This window comes from Sapajus apella, unplaced genomic scaffold, assembly GCF_009761245.1.
Source record: "Sapajus apella isolate SASKATOON/1434 unplaced genomic scaffold, GSC_monkey_1.0 scaffold2, whole genome shotgun sequence".
Lineage (NCBI taxonomy): Eukaryota > Metazoa > Chordata > Mammalia > Primates > Cebidae > Sapajus > Sapajus apella.
This window is the reverse complement of record NW_022436942.1, coordinates 31,521,610-31,540,896: the sequence shown is the minus strand read 5'-3', so window position 1 is coordinate 31,540,896 and position 19,287 is coordinate 31,521,610.

The following is a 19,287-nucleotide window of genomic DNA, read 5'->3' as shown; positions in this document are numbered from 1 at the left end:
ACTCTTCTGGCTATTTCATAGACATCTCATGTCTATTGACATGTCTTAACATATCTAATAGTTCCCCTAAAACCTGCTCCATCTATGATCTCTAACATCATAGCAACTACATCCTTCCATTGCTCAGGCCAAACATCTTAAAGTCATTCTTCACTCCTCTCTCTTTCTCACACTCCACCTTGAAATTCAACAGCAAATGCCATTGGTTTTACCTTTAAAATATGTCAAGGATCTGACCACTTCTGACCACTGCTTCTGCTATCACCCACACCCAGCACCATTCACCATCTTTCCTCACCTAGCTTATTATGATGGCTTCTAAAGTAAATCCCTACTTTTATTCTAGGCCACCTACATTCTACCATCCTTTTCAAACACAAGTCAAGTCGCATCACTCCTTGGATAAATCCCTCCAGTGACTCTCCATTTCATTCAAAGTCAATACCAAAGTCCTTACTGTGGCCTCCAGGGCCACTAATGAAATGCCTGGCCTTCTTCTTTTCCTTCTTCCTTCTCTTTTGCTCATTGACCTTAACCACAGTGGTCTTGCTGGACCTTGTACCAGCCAAACACACTCTTGCCTTAAGGCCTTTGCAATAGTTCTATTTGCTACATGGAAGCCTCTTTTCCAGATCCCACATAGCTAGGGTGTGTCTAGATCCTGGTTTTGACAGAGAGTCCCTGTATTAGTCTGTTTTTGCACTGCTATAAAGTTACTACCTGAGACTGGGCAATTTATAAACAAAAAAAGTTTAACTGACTCACAGTTCCCCATGGCTAGGGAGGCCTCAGGAAACATAATCATGGCCATAGACAAAGGGGAAGCAGGCACCTTCTTCACAAGGTGGCAGGAGAGAGAGTACACTCAGTGGAAACTGTCATTTTTTTTTTAGCATTTTTTTATTGCATTTTAGGTTTTGGGGCACATGTGAAGAACATATAAGATTGTTGCATAGGTACACTGCCATTTTTAAACCATCAGTTCTCATGAGAACTCCCTCACTATTGCAAGAACAGTAGCATGGGGGATACCACCCCCATGATCCAATCACCTCCCACTGGGTCCCTCCCTCAACACATAGGAATTACAGTTGGAGATCATATTTGGGTGGGGACACAGAGCCAAACTGTATCAGTTCCCATCTGTGCTGCTACCCCAGCATAACAGGCACAATCTTCAGAGTGTCTCAATTGGGATAATAAATTATATAGTCACCCTACTCATGGCTCATTGCTTCATCTCTTTCAAGTCTGTTCAATCTCACCCACTCAGTGAAGACCCTCTGACCATCTGATTTTAAATTGTAACCCCTACCCCAGTTCCTCTACCCACCTTCCCTGCTTTGTGATTTTATTTTCTCCACGGCCCTTTCCACCTCCTGATATGCTCTTACTTTTTTATTTATTATGTTTTACTGTCTGCCTTCTACAACTACAATGTAAGCTCTGTGAAGACAGGCATAATGCCTGTTTTATTTTGAATATGATATCACCTAGAACAGTACCTAGCATAAAGCAATTTTCAATGAATATTGCTGTACAAATGGCAAATAAGTGCCTAGAGACTTTTTTTTTCACCAGCTATCAAAATGAAGTAAAATAAAAACTTGTCTTCAGGGATTTTGAGGACAAGTAAATATTTTACAAAACATTCCTTGAAGACACGTAATCCAAAATGCCTTATTATCTAATTAAAATTCATCAGCTTGGTCTTTAAAAATACTGGAGTTTTAAATATTTACCTGATTTAAATAAACATTTTCATAAACATATACAATACACAATTGTATTGAATATACAGATATACCAGGATTCCTTTGCTTGAAAATGATAGAAATATAACTTGAACTTCCTGAACCAAAAATAAAAAAAGTAGGGAATGTTTATAGGAAAGATACTGTGGATTCTCACAAAACTGAAAAAATGCCCAAGAACCAAACCTTTGTACAGCAGCTTCCAGGATTTTAGAAACTAGACACAAAAATTGAAACATAAACAAGATTCTTACTTCTCTCTTCTCTGCTTCTTGCTATATTTGAGCCTCATTCTCTCCTATTCCAGACCTACTGTGGAACTCCTAGTTTCTGGCTGTAGTTAAAAAAATAAAACTACTGGAGAAGTACTGAGTCTCATAGCCCCTGTTGGAATCACATCCACTGTGAGAAGACAGGGTAAAATCTTATGATTGGCTCAGTTTGGTTACAGGACTCCCTCACCCCCCAGAGCAGTCACTAAGGTCAGAAATGCAGGTTTACAGAATGGCAATAACCCTTCCCACCAGAATAGGAGAGAAGGAGGGAGAGGTACTCTTCAAAAGAAACTGAGTCCTTTTCCCAAAAGAGATAAGAGGTGCAGAGAAAACAAAAAAATAAAAATGTACTTCAATATTTTCTTATATTTTTAAAATGCCACACAATGTTACAGCTTATTCTAGGGATTAATAAACACTAATATATGGTTTGCTCCTAAATAGGTATGATTTTTTTCTATACATTGAGTCTCCGATTCATCACTTTGATAAGCTCCTTGCAATTTTACCACCCAATAGCCAATTTTCTTTGCTTTAATAAAACATATTACCAAAATATTGTAATACTTTAGTGATAGAAACTCTCTCTTTTTTCACTGCATTAAATAATGATATACATTTTCAATTTATCTGTGGTGAATGTTAGGATATAACAGCTGTATTTGTTTTTCACGATGTAAAGTGAATGATAATATCTCACAAGCTGATTTATTTCCTTCTTTTCTATCCACAATGATCTCACTATGCTATTTCAGCTTAAAAATATGGATATTGATACACCAGCTGCTTTAACTTTAGAGAATAGCTCTTACCCATGAACCAACAATTTTACTCAAAAGAGGAGACACACAGAAAATAAAGAAACATTTCTCAGGCCATTTAAACCAAATTAAAAAAAAATCCCAAAACCCATATAAGTTTTGACAGCATTGCAAGATTTCTTTTGTTAGGGTACAAGATACAGAAATTCCCAAGAAAATAACAAATCAATTAAAGCATGTATTCTCTTAATTAAAATTGTCATTGTTATTTTCATGTTATTAATAGAAAAAAAAAGTCTCGCTTACATTTCCAATTAAACTTGTGCAAAGCAAGTGCTATAAATTGATCTAAAAGGCTGTGGATGGTATGTAGCATACTGTTTTTTGGATTTTGTTTTGTTGCATGGGTTTTTTTACTTTAAAGGAAACCAACAGATTTTATCTTCATTTAGAAAAATCATGCATGCAGGGCCTGAAGCAATGATTTTATGCTATGACATAATATGTTTTTGACACAAAAAGTACTTGCCAAAATGCAAGACACAAGAGCAAATATTTTAAGTGTTTTAAGAGGAGAAAGGAATATCTGGCTTTCATCAGTCAATAATATATTTAACATAAATAATGATTGAAAAATGACAGCTACAAGATATGATTTAGATGCTCCAAATTCCTACAAATAAAAAGGTAAGAAATAACCGTTTCGTATTTTAGGGTTATTTTGCTGTGATGTGATTGAAATGCTTTACATTGCAACAAGCCTTATAATTGTATTAGTAACTGGTGAGTCATATCATGAATAACATCTTTAATTGAACACTTGCTTTCATATTATAGCTGCAACTCTGCCTTGATTTGGCACTATAGAAGAATAGGTTTAATCTTTCATCTTCCATCTGCTTTTTCTGTGTAATTTTACATTTAAAAATATACCAGAAAAAAAAAAAAAACACCATGAAGCTATGTAATGATGGAGAGTTTTAACTAGTTATGGTCATTAAAAATGATTAACATTAATTTTGGAAAAATGTGACTCTATTGAACCTTGAAGAAAAACAGTATACTTTCATAAAACCAGACAGAAATGTCTGTTCTAAGTGGCCCTGGGAAAATTATGCCAACACAAAATATTTTTCTCAAAAGACTCATACACCTGCTTTGGGACTTTAAAACTTCCCGTTTGTACGTATTGACTGCCTCACTCTGGTGCAACGATATACTTTCCCATTACTGATGCTGTGCATTGGCCAGACTTGCTTTGGCCAACAGCATGTTAGCAGATGTTCTGTGAGGAGAGGCCATAAGTATACTCTTGTAGTTTGGGCTTAGCTATAGTGCTCTGATGATCTGCCTGAGAAGCATATCGTGGGAAACTGCTAGCCCTTCAGCCTAGCAGCTTCACATACACAGCTAACCTGAATCCCAACTATAGCCTGGACTGAAAGCCATCTATCTAACTCACCATTGGAAGCAGAGCCATCCAGCTGAGCCCTTCATACATTGGCCAAACCATGGTTAACCTGAAGACCTGTGAGCAAGAAAATTATATGCTTGTTGTAAGACACTGATTAGGGCAATGGTTTGTTAAAGCAATACTGACTAATACAGACAGGCTGCCTTAGTATAGTATGTTTAAGACTGAAGACTGTAAGGCCAAACTCCTTTATGTCAAATCTCTACAATTTATCAGCTGTGTTTCCTTATGTAAGTTATTTAAATCATGCCTCAGTTTTTTCACTTGTAAAATAGGATGATGATAATGCCTATCTCATGCAGTTAATATTTATAAAGTTTTTAGAACAGTGCCTGGTACACAGCATCCTCTGAAATAGTATATAAGGGATCAATAAAATAAACCTCATTCACTCATCAATGTGTCCCCTAACGACCCCATCAAGAACATGATGGTTTCTATATTTGTTACTTCTTCCAGAGGGTGCTTGATTCTCCAGAGACTGTCTTCAGCATCATCAAGAGTTCGTGTTACCTAATGCTTCAGTGTTCCATATGTTGAAGACTCTTCTGATGAGTCAGATGACCTGAATTTGAATTCTTGTTTCACTCTCGAAGCACTGTGCCAGACACTGAGTGTTCAATGTTCTTATCAGTAAACTAGGTACCATAATAGCTCTTAGTTCTGCAGTTATCAGTATTAAATTAGATGCTCTATAGAAAATCTTCATGTACAATATTTATTGCATTGCAAAGACTTAATAAATGCTAGTTGTCCTTAATTTGTTCAAACAGTTTTAGGAACTACAAGGTCACTTTAGCTTATTAAGAAGTGGATTTTAAGTTCAAAGTGTTATTTACCTAAATTCATTAAAAGGTAATCTCTGATCAATTTAAGACAAAATAGATTTTTAAAAAAAGCACCTAAAACCAACAAAACAACACTGTGTCATTTTCTCTCATCTGCTACCCAAAATCTTTTCAGCTTTTATTTTCATTTTGTTCTGATTTATCATTATAATACAAATCATAAAAATAATTCTTGTTATTATGTCTCTGTTATCTTCATTTTATTTTTATGTAAATAATGTTATCTCTACCTTCTATTTACTAACACTATTTCTCTTATTAATCAAAAAGAGCCTTCAGATCACATTCATTTCAGTGGAAATTTAATTTAAAAGGTAAGACACGTGGATTATGTAAAATACTAAGCCACAATGTGTACATCTTTTACATGAAAATAGCCTTAATTTCCCTGCTTGACTGAGAAAAGAAATAAAAAGAATGATTGCTATAAATCAGGAAAAATTCATAACTTGCTGGAGGTATAACAGCTGTTGATTTAAGGTTTGCATCTTCGATAACACAATGCTGCTGGGAAGATAACATCTTTTTGACAAAGCTGTGAGCATAAAAATTACAAGGCTTTACTCGACATTTAAATATTTTCTCAATATCACTTAGAGAAAAAACATTTTCTTTTATTCACTTACACTAAAATATGTTTGAAGTTTACTGTATCTCATCAGCCAGCTTTACAATAAAATTTGGTGTTTTCTTGTTTCATAAGTGTAGAGTAGATGTGTCATATCACAAATAAAAATTAATTATCCTCAGTTTAGAGAAATGGTCTACTGTTATGTACAAATAGTTCCTACCATTATTAATACAACACAGAATTGTGTATACACTCGGGATAGTATTCATTTCTTTTATTATCAGCTAGAACTAGGTGACTGAAAAATTAGGTGACAAAACAAAGCAAGTATTGCATTGGCTGAAAAAAAAAATCTTCAAAGTAGAATCTTGAAAAAAGTAGAATCTTGTGAAAGACAATAACTTTGCCAAGGAGTTGGAAACAATAGCAGAGTTTTTATTTATCTAGAGGCTGCTATATTATTTATTGTACATGTTCGTGTACTGTTGACTCACAAGCTATGGAATTTTATGCTGAGGTTTTGTGTTTCTTATTTATCAGTGAAATGCACTGAAAACATCATCAAGTACCTAGAATAATGCTAAGTAATGGCCTTGTCTACTCACTCTTCAACAAAACCTGTGTGCTTCCTTTCTTTTATGAATTGCATTTACCTTAGAAAACAAATTTGCTTCTTACCATTAAACTTTTTTTTTGCTTCTGTCTTTTACCTAAGACCATCTTGCAATGTCACTATAATGCTGTAATGCCTGTATGCCCCAGCCCTGTAGCCATCTCGAGTCACTTCTTCTTTGAATGTTCAGATAAAATGATTTGACTCCCCACACTACATGCTTAGGGAAATACAAATCCCTTTTTGTCCCCCTTGAGAATTAGGGCAGTGTTGCCTACAATTCTTCTGGATACGTCTTGTTCCAGTTTTACTCTGAATACCTGCTCTCGCCTAATTCTTGATTCATAAGAGAGGTTTCTCCTGGACCTTCTTGGCACCATGTCATTCCAAGTAGGACGGTACTCCTGGTCCATTGTCCAGAACATGTACTAAAGGTTGTGGGTATAACAGAGTGTTACTGGAGGCTTGGGGAGAATGGAAAACAGAAAACAGCCTTAAACTGAACATTGACTGTCATTTCTCATTCACTTACTCATTCATTAACAAATATTTATTAAGCTCTTACCCTGTACAGGCACTAGTGAACATCATGGAGCTACAGAAGTTAACAAAAAAGATGAAATCCTCTGCTTTGATAGAGTTTGCAGTCTACTTATTCCAGAGAGATCATAAACAAAATAAGTCAGTAAAGCAGATAAGTTAGAGAGTAGTGTTTTCAAAAGAAGTAAAGCAGAGAAGGCAGAGAAACTTTAGGGAGGGGTGCACTTTTAAGAAGGGTGGTAGGGGAAAGATTTACTGTAAAGGTGTTATTTAGAAGAAGACATAAAGGAAATAAGGGAAGAAGCCATGATGATTATGTTTGGCGAGAGTAGTTTAGGTAGAGGAAAATAGCAAATGCAAAGGCCCTGAGGTCAGAGCCTCCCTGGTATATTAGAGTTCTAGCAATGAGGATGCTAGGGCTGTTCTCAAATTTCTCAGCACCTAGACCCTTCTCCTGATTCCAGAGTTCTACATTAACTCTATTTTTTTGTTATTGTTTTCTGTTTTCATGGTGCTCTGTTATCTGGGGCCTCGCTGACTAGGGAGAGACTGCCCCTCCTAGATGTAGCCACTTCTTAAAAATAGCAAACTATTCCCCCTGTAGTAAATGGAGTTTTTCATACACAAACTTACCAAACCACATCCCCTATTCCAGCACCTCCTCCATCTGACTTTTACAGACCTGGAGGCAGCATTTTCCTGCCCTGATTACCCTAGGGCCAAGTACTAGGCAAGGAGGGACCACCTCTACGGGCCAGAGCCTGCTGAACTTATTCGCACTGTTCAATCCAAAGCCTGCTGAGCAGTTCACCTGCCTGGCCCATTTCTTCATGTGAGAAGCACAGTAAAGGCTCTGTCTGTGCGTGTCCTTCACAATTCTATCTCCTGACTGATCTGATCCTAACATTTCTCATATGGCCCTGCATGGCCTGGTGTGCCCCTCCTCTTGGGAACTATGAGTAACAAACTATCTTTTCAGTGGCAGTTGTCTCTTTATCTCTTGGCCCCACCATACCTGAATAAACCAAAATCCCAAGTACATTTTCAAACAAGTCCCTGCCTAGAAGCCAGTAGACAATTTATAAATTCATTTTATTCCTCAACAGAGAAATAGGGGTAGTTTTCTTTCCATTCAGACTAGGTCTTGGGTCTGCCATAACTAAAAGCCATATTAATTAGCTTTCTTACAAAAAATAAAAGTTATTCCTTATGGCCAAAAAAATTCTACTCCAGTTCTGATTATACAACCATCACCTTTTGACATCACTCCATAGCCTCACTCCAGTTGACCACACCTTTAACTCTTTAATATAAGTGGTGCTACCTAATCAGATGTCATCTACCACCTAAAATGTAAGCAGTATGTTCAGCAAGGAGGTAACCAGATCTGAGCTAAGCATAGTATTTCCAGAAGATCTTGTGACCCAAGAATATGTATAGCTTTTTAGAAGTAACCACCTACAGACCATAACAAGCTGGTTTCCCTAGAGATTCTATGTTCTGCATTTTCTGGGCTCTAAGAAAAACACCTGTTTGGTTTGATAACACAAAAGCAGCTAAGGCAGGAATGGCCTCATGGGCCACTCCAAACTTTGATAGGAGCTTAATAAGTTAATTTCTTAAACTATCAGACAACAGAACTCTTATCAAACTTAATCTTCCTCCAAAATGAAGTGGGGGACTTCCTTAAACAAGTAAATTTTGTCAATACTTCATCATATGTTTTTCAAACTTGGATACTGGCACATTAGACTATGATTTAAGAGGGAGAGGAATGTAAATAAATGCTAGAACCCATAAAAACCTGACCCCCGATATTACAGTTGTCTTAGTGACTAGGTAAACATTCAATATTTTAGTTGCCTTTGTGTATGCTATTTTTTAAAAAATTTTCATGCCTGACCTTAGTTGTTACATAATATAGTTTTATGTACTTCTAATTTTTTATCAAAAGACAGTCAAAATTCATCTGCTAAATTTCTGCCTAGAATGTGACTTAATTCTATGGGAATGATATAGTTCTGATATCCAAGTGTTGATAATAAATGTCCAAATTCCAAAATGATAATATCATTTTTGTTACTTCTTTTTCACACTTTATATTAATACTTGGTACTAAAATAACCTCAGTGTATTATTTTTCATTTACATTTCTACACAGTGATGAAAACAGAATAATGATTCATAGTAACAGTATGCTTGCCTTAAAAAGAGTTTTATGCTACATTACTGTATTTTCTAGTTTATAAGCTTGGACAGTTTATAAGGCACAGCCGACTTTTATAAGCATATTTGGCTGGAGTGGAATTTTATAGTAAGGAGAGTAGAAGGAAAATGCATCTCCTTGCTTTGATAAGGTCGACGGGTCTTTCTGCTAGGGTGTCCTGAGAGCTTTTGCAATCAGCCACTCTGGGAAAAGCTTAAGAGTTGTGAGTGGGAAGCTCTGGAATTTGTTAAAATATCAGTATACTAGGCCATCATAGGATTTCACCATCTAGTAGCAGCTACTGCAAATTTTAGCCAGTTACTCTGAATGAGATCTATTTTGGGTGTGTGGCTGAACAATTTACTTCTGTAGACAGCTTTTATTTGACAGAGTGAATTTCCATATTCTAAATTGACTATGATGTGATTGATACATTAGAAAACATGTTTTACAAAACACAGATTATTGGTTATATCAGGATCAGGTCTGGTTGCCAACGCATTCATGTAAGAAGTAAAATTGAAGCAACTGTTACAACAGCTGCTTTCTTTATCATAATAGATGTAATAAGGATGATAAGAATGTACAGAAGCACGGAGCTGGTGGTATAGTTAATAGTGATAAGAAAACAAAGAGTGTTATTAATGACCCAAACCTAGATAGGGTCTAAGGTAATATTTATTAAAATTCCTACAAAAAATACAATTTTATTTTTGTACATTTTTTTCCAATTCTTTAAGATTTAAGGCCCTGTGTTCTCACGGCACAACAGTTTTTATAACACAACTTTTGATAACTCAGGGATTTTTCAGCAACAAAACCATTAGGTGGTGGCAGACCAGAGACCCACTTGCTAGCACATCTAGAAATTGACAATATTTGTGTCATTTCTTATATTGTAAAAATATTTATTTGCCCATGTCTCTTAAAATGAATATTGAGTTATCACATTTGAGAAGTTCATTCTGACTTGTAACATGGTATTAGCATCTCACCTATCTCCTCTTTTGACAGTTCTCATTATCTTTAAAGATCAACTGTTCCTCTAGCATGCATTAGGGAGTTTGGCGCCACCTTCTTCCTTACCTCATAGATTGCTGCTAAATCTCATCTCCCTTTTTTTTCTGTATGACTTTATTTCAAGCTATGTATCTGTATAAATAGTTAAGCTAATTTTGATAAAATATTAAGTAAGCTTTCATAAGGCATTAGGCAAATGATTTAGTAAAGTCCAGATATATTACATCTACTAAATTACCCTCATCCATTTCGTAATTTGATCAAAGGAATGCAATTCAATATTCAGCATGATGTGTTCTGTATCAGCCCATGCTGCTTATCACTCAGGCTTTCACTACTCTCTGGATGCATATTGATATGGTTTGACTATGTCACCACTCAAATCTCATCTGGGATTGTAGCTTCCACAATTCTTTCATCATGGAAGGGACCTGGTAGGAAGTAATTGAAACATGGCGGCGGGAGGAAAGAGGTGGTCTTTCCCATGCTATTCTCATGATAATGACTGAGTCTCATGAGATCTGATGGTTTTTAAAAGGAGAGTTCCCCTGCACAAGTTCTCTCTTGCCTGCTGCCATGTAAGACATGCCTTTTCTATTCCTTCATCTTCTGCCATGACTGTGAGGCCTCCCCAGCCATATAGAACTATGAGTCCATTAAACCTCTTTCCTTTATAAATTACCAATTTGGGTATGTCTTTAATGGCAGCATCAGAATGGACTAATACAGACATTGGTATCAGAAGTGGGGTGCTGCTGTAAAGATGCCTGAAAATGTGAAAGTGACTTTGGAATTGCATAACAGGCAGAGGTTGGAACAGTTTGGAAGGCTCAGAAGAAGACAGAAAGATGTGGGAAAGTTTGGAACTCCCTAGAGACTTGTTGAATGGTTGTGACCAAAATGCTGAGAGTGATATGGACAATGAAGTCCAGGTTTAGGTGACCTCAGATGGAAATGAGGAACTTGCTGGGAACTGGAGAAAAGGTGACTCTTGTGATGCCTTAGCAAACAGACTGGCAGCATTTTGCCCCTGCCCTAGAGATTTATGGAACTTTGAAGTTGAGAGAGATGATTTTGGACATCTGGCAGAAAAAATTTCTAAGCAGCAAAGCATTCATGAAGTGACTTGGGTACTGTTAAAAGCATTCAGTTTTATTCATTCACAAGTATGTGGTTTGGAGTTGGAACTCATATTTAAAAGGAAAGCAGAGGATAAAAAATTTAGAAAATTTGCAGCGTGATGATGCAATAGACAAGAAAAACCCGTTTGCTGAGGAGAAATTCAAGGAAACCCAGCTGCAGAAATATACATAATTAAAGACAATGGGGAAAACATCAGGACATGTCAGAGGTCTTCACAGCAGCCCCTCCTATCACAGGCCCAAAGGCCTAGGAGGAAAAAAAAAATGGTTTCTGGGCCAGGCCGAGGACCTTGACACTTTGTGCAGTCTCTGGACTTGGTCCCCTTTACTCAAGCCATGGCTAAAATGAGCCAATGTCCAGACCAGGTCATTGCTTCAGAGAGGGTAAGTCCCAAGCCTTGGAAGCTTATATATGGTGTTGGGCCTGTGGGTGCACAGAAGTAAAGAATTGAGGTTTAGGAACCTCCACCTAGATTTTAGAGGCTGGATGGAAATGCCTGGATGTCCATCCAGGTAGAGGTGTGCTACAGAGGCAGAGCCCTCATGGAGAACCTCTGCTAGGGCAGTGAAGAAAAGAAATGTGGGGTTGGAGCCCCCACACAGAGTCCCTACTGGGGAACTGTCTAGTGGAACTGTGAGAAGAGGGATACTGTCCTCCAGATACCAGAATGGTAGATCCTCTGACATATTGCACCGTGCACCTGGAAAAACTGCAGACACAAAATGCCAGCCTATAAAACAGCCAGGAGGGGGTCTATACCCTGCAAAGCCACAGGGGCAGAGCTGCCCAAGGCCATGATAGGCCACCTCTTGCATCAGCATGACCTGGATATGAGACACAGAGTCAAAAGAGATCGTTTTGGAGCTTTAAGATTTGACTGCCCTGCTATATTTCAGAATTGCATGGGTCCTGTAGCCCCTTCATTTTGGACAATTTCTCCCATTTGGAATGGATGTATTTACCCAAAGCCTGTACCCCCATTGTATCTAGGAAGTAACTAACTTGCTTTTAATATTACAGGCTCATAGGCAAAAGGGATTTGCCTTGTCTCAGGTGAGACTTTCACCTGTGGACTTTTGAGTTAATTCTTAAATGAGTTAAGACTTTGGGAGACTGTTGGGAAGGTATAATTGGTTTTGAAATGTGAGGATATGAGTTTTTGGAGGAGAATGATATGGTTTGGCCATGTCCCCACCCAAATCTCCTCTTGGATTGTAGCTCCCACAGTTGCCACAAGTCATGGAGGGACCCAGTGTGAGGTAACTAAATCACAGGAGTGAGTCTCATGCTGTTCTGGTGATAGTGAATAAGTTTCATGAGAGCTGATGATTTTTTAAGGGGAAGTTTCCCTGCACAAGCCCTCTCTTGCCTGCCACCACGTAAGACATCCCTTTGCTCTTCTCCTTCATCTCTGGCATGATTGTGAGGCCTTCCCAGCCATGTGGAACTATGAGTCCATTAAACTGCTTTCCTTTATAAATTACCAGTCTCAGATATGTCTTAATTAGCATCATGAGAACAGACTAATACATATATATAATACTTTTTTTTTCTTAATATCTACTTTGTTATTTTGCTAAGAACTTAAGATAATAATGGTCAGGAAGGCTTTATTTATTTATTTATTCCTAAAATATTTTTATCTTGGTTATTGTTTCCATTGTTTTTGAAATGCTTTGATTGCCCCAATCCCAAGGAATATTTCCCAGTGGAAACATAAATGCCATGGATAATTTTCCTGGCAACTAAGGGTGCTTTATTTAAGTCAAAGGTGCTTAATTGCTGAGTTTCACATATTCATTTATCAGCCTGTTGAGTTCAGGTAGCTTACTGATGTTATCATTAATCTTAGGTACCATTCTTATTTTTTTGGCTAATTATTCTCTGATAGAATCCTAACAAAAATCTGTAGTTTATCAGCCATGTGCCAGTTCAATTAGAGGTTATGTTTGTCTGTCGTTCATTTTAGAATACCTCTAAATACTTTATGCTGACTCCATGACATATTCAATTATGCCAGCCTCAGTACATTTAAATGATGATTCTATTTATCACTTTAGTGTAATCTTCATTGCAGTAAGTCAAATAATTACTAGTTGGTCTCTGGAATTCACAAATCAGCAATGAGTCTTACAGTCTGTTTATTTTACATAAGCTAAAGATCATGACTTGAATTTCTACTAAACGGAAGTAATTTATATTTTATTAACATCACTATTTTTCCATTCAAATATGCTGCAGTTAAATAAAAAGATTATTCCCACACTTTTGTATATATAGGAGTTCAAAGGGAATGAGAATGTAAACAGCAAGGAATAACACTAATCCCTTTAGAAACTCTCAGGAGTGAACAAGGTAATGTATGCATGCTAATGTGAGCATTTTCTCCTCATACACAAAGGGCTAAGAATGTTATGTTTTCTTTTTATATCAAATAAATCTACCTCTGGCCCCTCACTTGCGATGGTCAGCAATGTCAGTCATTTTAAATGGCTTCCTTCCCTCTCATAGAATCTTAAAAAGACCCCTGAGCTTACAAAATGCTGAGGAAATAAAGGAGAGTCCTGATCTGAACTGAAATGCTCATCATGCCTATGCACACCCAAAGGTGGACTGCTCTGCAGATAGTATTCATATCATTAGCATCCAGCTAATCTGTGGTCTTCAAAGGAGAGCTTTTGGTACACAATCCTCCCTGACACCTAGACAAATATCATTTGGGGAGTCATGACACCTCTTAGACGCTACTTTCTGGTGAGATCCTGGCCTTCACCACACAAATGAACAATCGGCCTCTGGTTCCTCCTTCCCTGAGGAATTCTCTCACTGCCTGAAAGGTCAAACCTTCATTTCTCCAACCCCTGGGGAAAAAACCAAACACCTAGCCTTTCTTTTCCTGGCCCCTTTTTAATGGCACATCATGTAACTTCAAAGCTCAGGACCACAAAAGAAATTATTCATTTCCCTGGTTTCTTTAGGAATATAATAACTGATCTCCACCTCCCGAGGAGAATAGTGTGATTACAAACAGAAGAAAAGAAATAATACCATTGACTTTTCATATATTACTACATTAAATGCTTAATAACTCACCTTTTATATAAGGAAACCAACACAATTATTTTTTCCGAACTGGGATGAAAAGATTTTGAATGAATTTCAGTGTTTGCACTTAAAGCTAACTGATACTTCATCATCCCATTACCGCCTCCTATTTCCTGGCTTTCTTCTATCTTTCCACTGGCTTTTCCCTAATTTTCTGGATAGCTGGAGATAAATTAATGCTATGTGAGAAGCAAATGGCACTAAGCTTTTAATAAACAATAGATTCTCATATGTGATGGTGATAAATATTATTTCAGCAATTCACTTGGTTAGAGGGTGTGCTGCTTATGAGGCTAATGTTGCACATTCATTCCTTATCTGAGTCAATTAACTTTATAGAGAGAAATATCATTCTGCAAGACTGCAACTCTAACTATGGCCAACAGTGTAATTCAACATGATCAGTAGGAAAAAAAAAAAAACTTTAGAGAACATTTCCTGAAAGTTGGTCAATTACATCATTTTAGCATATGACAGACAGCATACTATTATATTATTATTTGCCAGGAAGAGGTGTATTTCTCTGCAGAACTCCAATGCTTCAAGTATAGGAAAGTTGACTTAGATCAATGCAAATGGAGTTTGTGCTATTAATAACAAAGTAAACCTAAAATTATTTGGATCCAGTATTAATAAATAGAACAGAATAAACATTGGAATTAAAATATGAAGTGTTGAGTGAGATAACAAGTATTTGAAAGAGAGGGGAGGGTAAGATGATTTAAAATGTAACTATTTGCATAGTTGCATTAGTGGAGAGATATGACAAATAATCATACCACTGAGAATGTTTATAACTCACTTTAATGGCTTAAGGTGGTTTATAAAATACATATGCTGCAAAATACTCATTAGTATAAAACTATATCCTAGCACTGAATTTTTGTTGTTACTGAAGTATAGCTTGTTGACTGCTATCTTTGTTTGAGTAGCTAATAATGGTAATCCAGGGGAACCCCCAGTATGAAGAAAACCTACAGAGAACCCCACTCTTTCCTAAGGATGCAGAACTTAACTACCACCTCTAAAAAGTAATCTCTACCACAACCCTTCCTTGGGGAATCATGTGGCCTGATGCTCTCACAACCAAATTCCAAGCAAAAAAATAATATTTTGCAGTCACGAAAGTCCAGTTAGTGATATGGAGCAAATTGGTATGAATAGGATCTGATATTGAGAGATCAACCCGGCTGACTGGCCTTCCCATTTCACCACACCCATTACTGCTGAGCTCCACAACCGATAGTCATTTCTTGGGTAGACATCACTTGCAAAGGTCCAGAGATTTTTAGTGGCTTGTTATCCTTACAGCTCTGGTTCCAGCCTACCTAAGGGGGTCCTTCATATTTGCAACTACACTTTGAAATAGATAAATGCATAGATAGATGATTGACTGATTAATTGATTGGACATATATATAATTAGTTCTAGGGATTTGATTCAAGGAAGAAATTATACCATGTATTCCATTTGCAATCTTAAAACTGGAAGTATTGAGTTCTTTTGTCCCAACAGAAGAGAAAAATAATTATTTTTAAAACAGATGGCCAGGCATGGTGGCTCATGCCTGTAATCTCAGCACTATGAGAGGCCGAGGCAGGTGGATCATGAGGTCAGGGGTTTGAGACCATCCTGGCCAACGTGGTGAAACCACCCCCCCATCTCTACTGAAAATACAAAAATTACCCTGGTGTGGTGGTGGGAGCCTGTAATCCCAGTTGCTTAGGAGGCTGAGGCAGGAGAATTGCTCAAATCCAGGAGGCCAGAGGTCACAGTGAGCCAAGGTCATAACACTGCACTCCAGCCTGTGTGACAGAGCAAGACTATCTCTTAAAACAAAAAGGTAAATTTTGTAATGTTTTGTGTCTGTACGTGAAGTGATAAAAGCACAAGGAAAAAGGGGGTACAAAATAAGACATAAATCAAGTATGAAGTTAGTAGATATAAGGCATTCTATCCTATACCATCAATTTGCTGAACACAGGCCAGAAATTTGACTCTAGGCTTTCATTTGCTCCACACAAAGAAAGTGAGTAGGACTCAGGAGAAGCTGAAGTAGCCCAGTATGGAATCAGAAATAAATGTGTACCATTAGTCTGCACAGAAAGAACTCATGGGATAAGAAGAGTATGTTCAATATTACATTTGTAGAAAATACAATGCTAAGTTTTGGGGTAAATCAGTGACAGCATGCTAAAATTTAATTCAGTGAAAGCAGCATTCACTGCAGTACACCAATGAGATGATCTGGCTTCATTTAAGAAAGAAAAAATCAAAACGTGTTGTTTGTAAGAACAAGAAAGAATCCATCCCTTGGAGAACATTTTGGAAATTTTGAGAGAATTTTATTATTGCTGTTGTGGTTCTCACTGTGTTTGTTGGGCATTACAGGCATTCTGTAAAAGGATCCAGGGGTCTCAGACATCCTGCAATGCACAAGAGCATTCCACTCAGTGAAGATTTGTTTTGCACCTTCCTAATTCCAGTGTGTTCTGCTAGACATGCAGATACTAAATACACACCCTGATGTGTGGTAGCATTTCAAAAGGAGAAATATGTCTTCTCTGTTATTTCTACACTGACTAACCTAATGTCATAAGATAGAAACTATTTTCACATTACACTTACAAATAAGACTAGCTCATTTGCTAACTCTAAATTTCCTCCATTTTGACAGTCTGTAGTTTGCCATGGCATGTTATCCCTACCATGTTAAGGTTGCTTTATTTTTCTCTTACCATTTACATATAAGTCATGCTACTATTACTTATCATTCCACTAGTTTTAATTAGGGCCCACCCATTGCTCTGACCTTTAAATTTTCTTTCTATATACAGAATGGCTTCTGGATATTTAAAACTCTTAAATCCAAATATTCATCATAAACAGTAGCAAGAATGTGACTATTTCATTATGTTTTCTAGTATAATCATGTCAGAGCACTTACATATTAATATGCATTGCATATTATTTCATTATAAACTTCATTCTCTTTCTTTCTCCTTTATAGTTAGAGCATTGTATTGTTCTTTCAAATTTATGTTCTTTTAAAAATTAAATATGCTATTTTTTTTTTTTTTTTTTGAGACGGAGTTTCGTTCTTGTTACCCAGGCTGGAGTGCAATGGCGCAATCTCGGCTCACCACAACCTCTGCCTCCTGGGTTCAGGCAATTCTCCTGCCTCAGCCTCCTGAGTAGCTGGGATTACAGGCACGTGCCACCATGCCCAGCTGATTTTTTGTATTTTTAGTAGAGACGGGGTTTCACCATATTGACCAGGATGGTCTTGATCTCTTGACCTCGTGATCCACCCGCCTCAGCCTCCCAAAGTGCTGGGATTACAGGCGTGAGCCACCGCACCCAGCCCATGCTCTTTTATAAAATTTCATTATCTCTGAATTTCATGATTTAAAAAAGAAACAATACAAAGTATTTGTTTTTAAAAAGAGAGCACTGAGTATGACAGAGTTGAAGGCCACTCGTAGAGATGAAGAAAGCTTGCAAGGAAAATGGACTCGCATCTTACTTCCTCATTGGAGATACCCATACATAGCATATTAGTTGATCCATACTTTGTATGTAGATGAACAGTAGAGGAGATATTGAAGTGAAATAGTGAGAGAGAAGAGAACAATCAGTGGGCTGGCCTGCACGCTTATGATTTGAAGTGGCAAGAATTTAAGTCCCATTGAGTTCCAGTGAGAGGGAACACCATAGAAAATAACCAAAGAGACTGCTGGACCAACAGATAAGCCCCAGCAGTGTGAGGCTTGGGTGTACCACTGAGATCCAAGACTGATGGGACTTGGATGAAGTCTTGCAGGAGCACATCTCCCATGTCAGGGATGATTCAGTAGTGACTCTTCCCCGGGGCCCCTGAAAAACAAACACATAGACCCTAAGAAGTTCAGGTTTGGGGTTCCCCTTATACAGAAGCCATCAGCTATAAAGTAAGACGACAGTAGTGTGACTTAAATATGAGACATTTCTCCTTCACCCATCCTTTATGTCTGGCCTCCATACCCCAAAGGATAGAGCAGCCCAGACAGAAAGGAGGAAGAAAAATGATAGCTTTTGTTCCCTTTCTTAGCATGAATCCCTACCTGGCCAAGGATCAATTAGAGGCTAGGTAGTGCTTTGAGCTGGATGCGAGATAGAATCCTTAAACTGAACTTTGTACACCTGAAAGGGACTGAAAAACAATGACATCTGTCAAAGTTCTACATAATGGTCAAAAAAGGGCATGTAGAGTGAGCATGTTTGAAGTCAATTATTAGAGAAAATTAAGATCTTTTAAATCTATATACCACTGAGTTCATTTTGCTGAATATACTGATTAAGATAGATAAATTTCTACTACATTAACAGATCTGTAATTTGGGGTTAGAAAATAATTATCTTCTTTAAAAATTGAACATGGAAGATTCTATGTGCAATGAGACAGAACCATGATCTTACATAAATATGAAGAGAATCAGAGCCCAATATTCAAAGTTGCCCTTGAACAACTATGGGAAAAGATGTCCTTTTCCACCTGCTTTATTTGGCTTAAGTTTTTAAGTCAACTGTGAATAAGCTTTCCAGTCAGAGTATCTGGGTTTCTACAAAGTTCAGAGCTGTTAACCTGGGGTTGTAAAACCAGGAAAAATAAATCTCCAGATGTCCTCTGGATGCCAAGCTTCCACAACATCATCACCAATTTCAGATCCCAGGAGACCATATTGTACAATCTGCCCTCATTTTCTGATTTTACAGCTAAACTCGGGTCTTCCCACATGGATTAATTACACCTGAAAATTTTTAAAGTCATAAAAGAAGACTATAAGAATATTTAAATTTGATGGGATCCCAGATTTCCTCCTGCAATTTCTTTTTCAGGTAACTAGGCTGATGTGGTGAAACGTTTTTGGCAGTTCAGTAACACTTGTCATATAGGGCCCATCACCACAGTGGTATGTAGATAGAACTTGTCTTAGA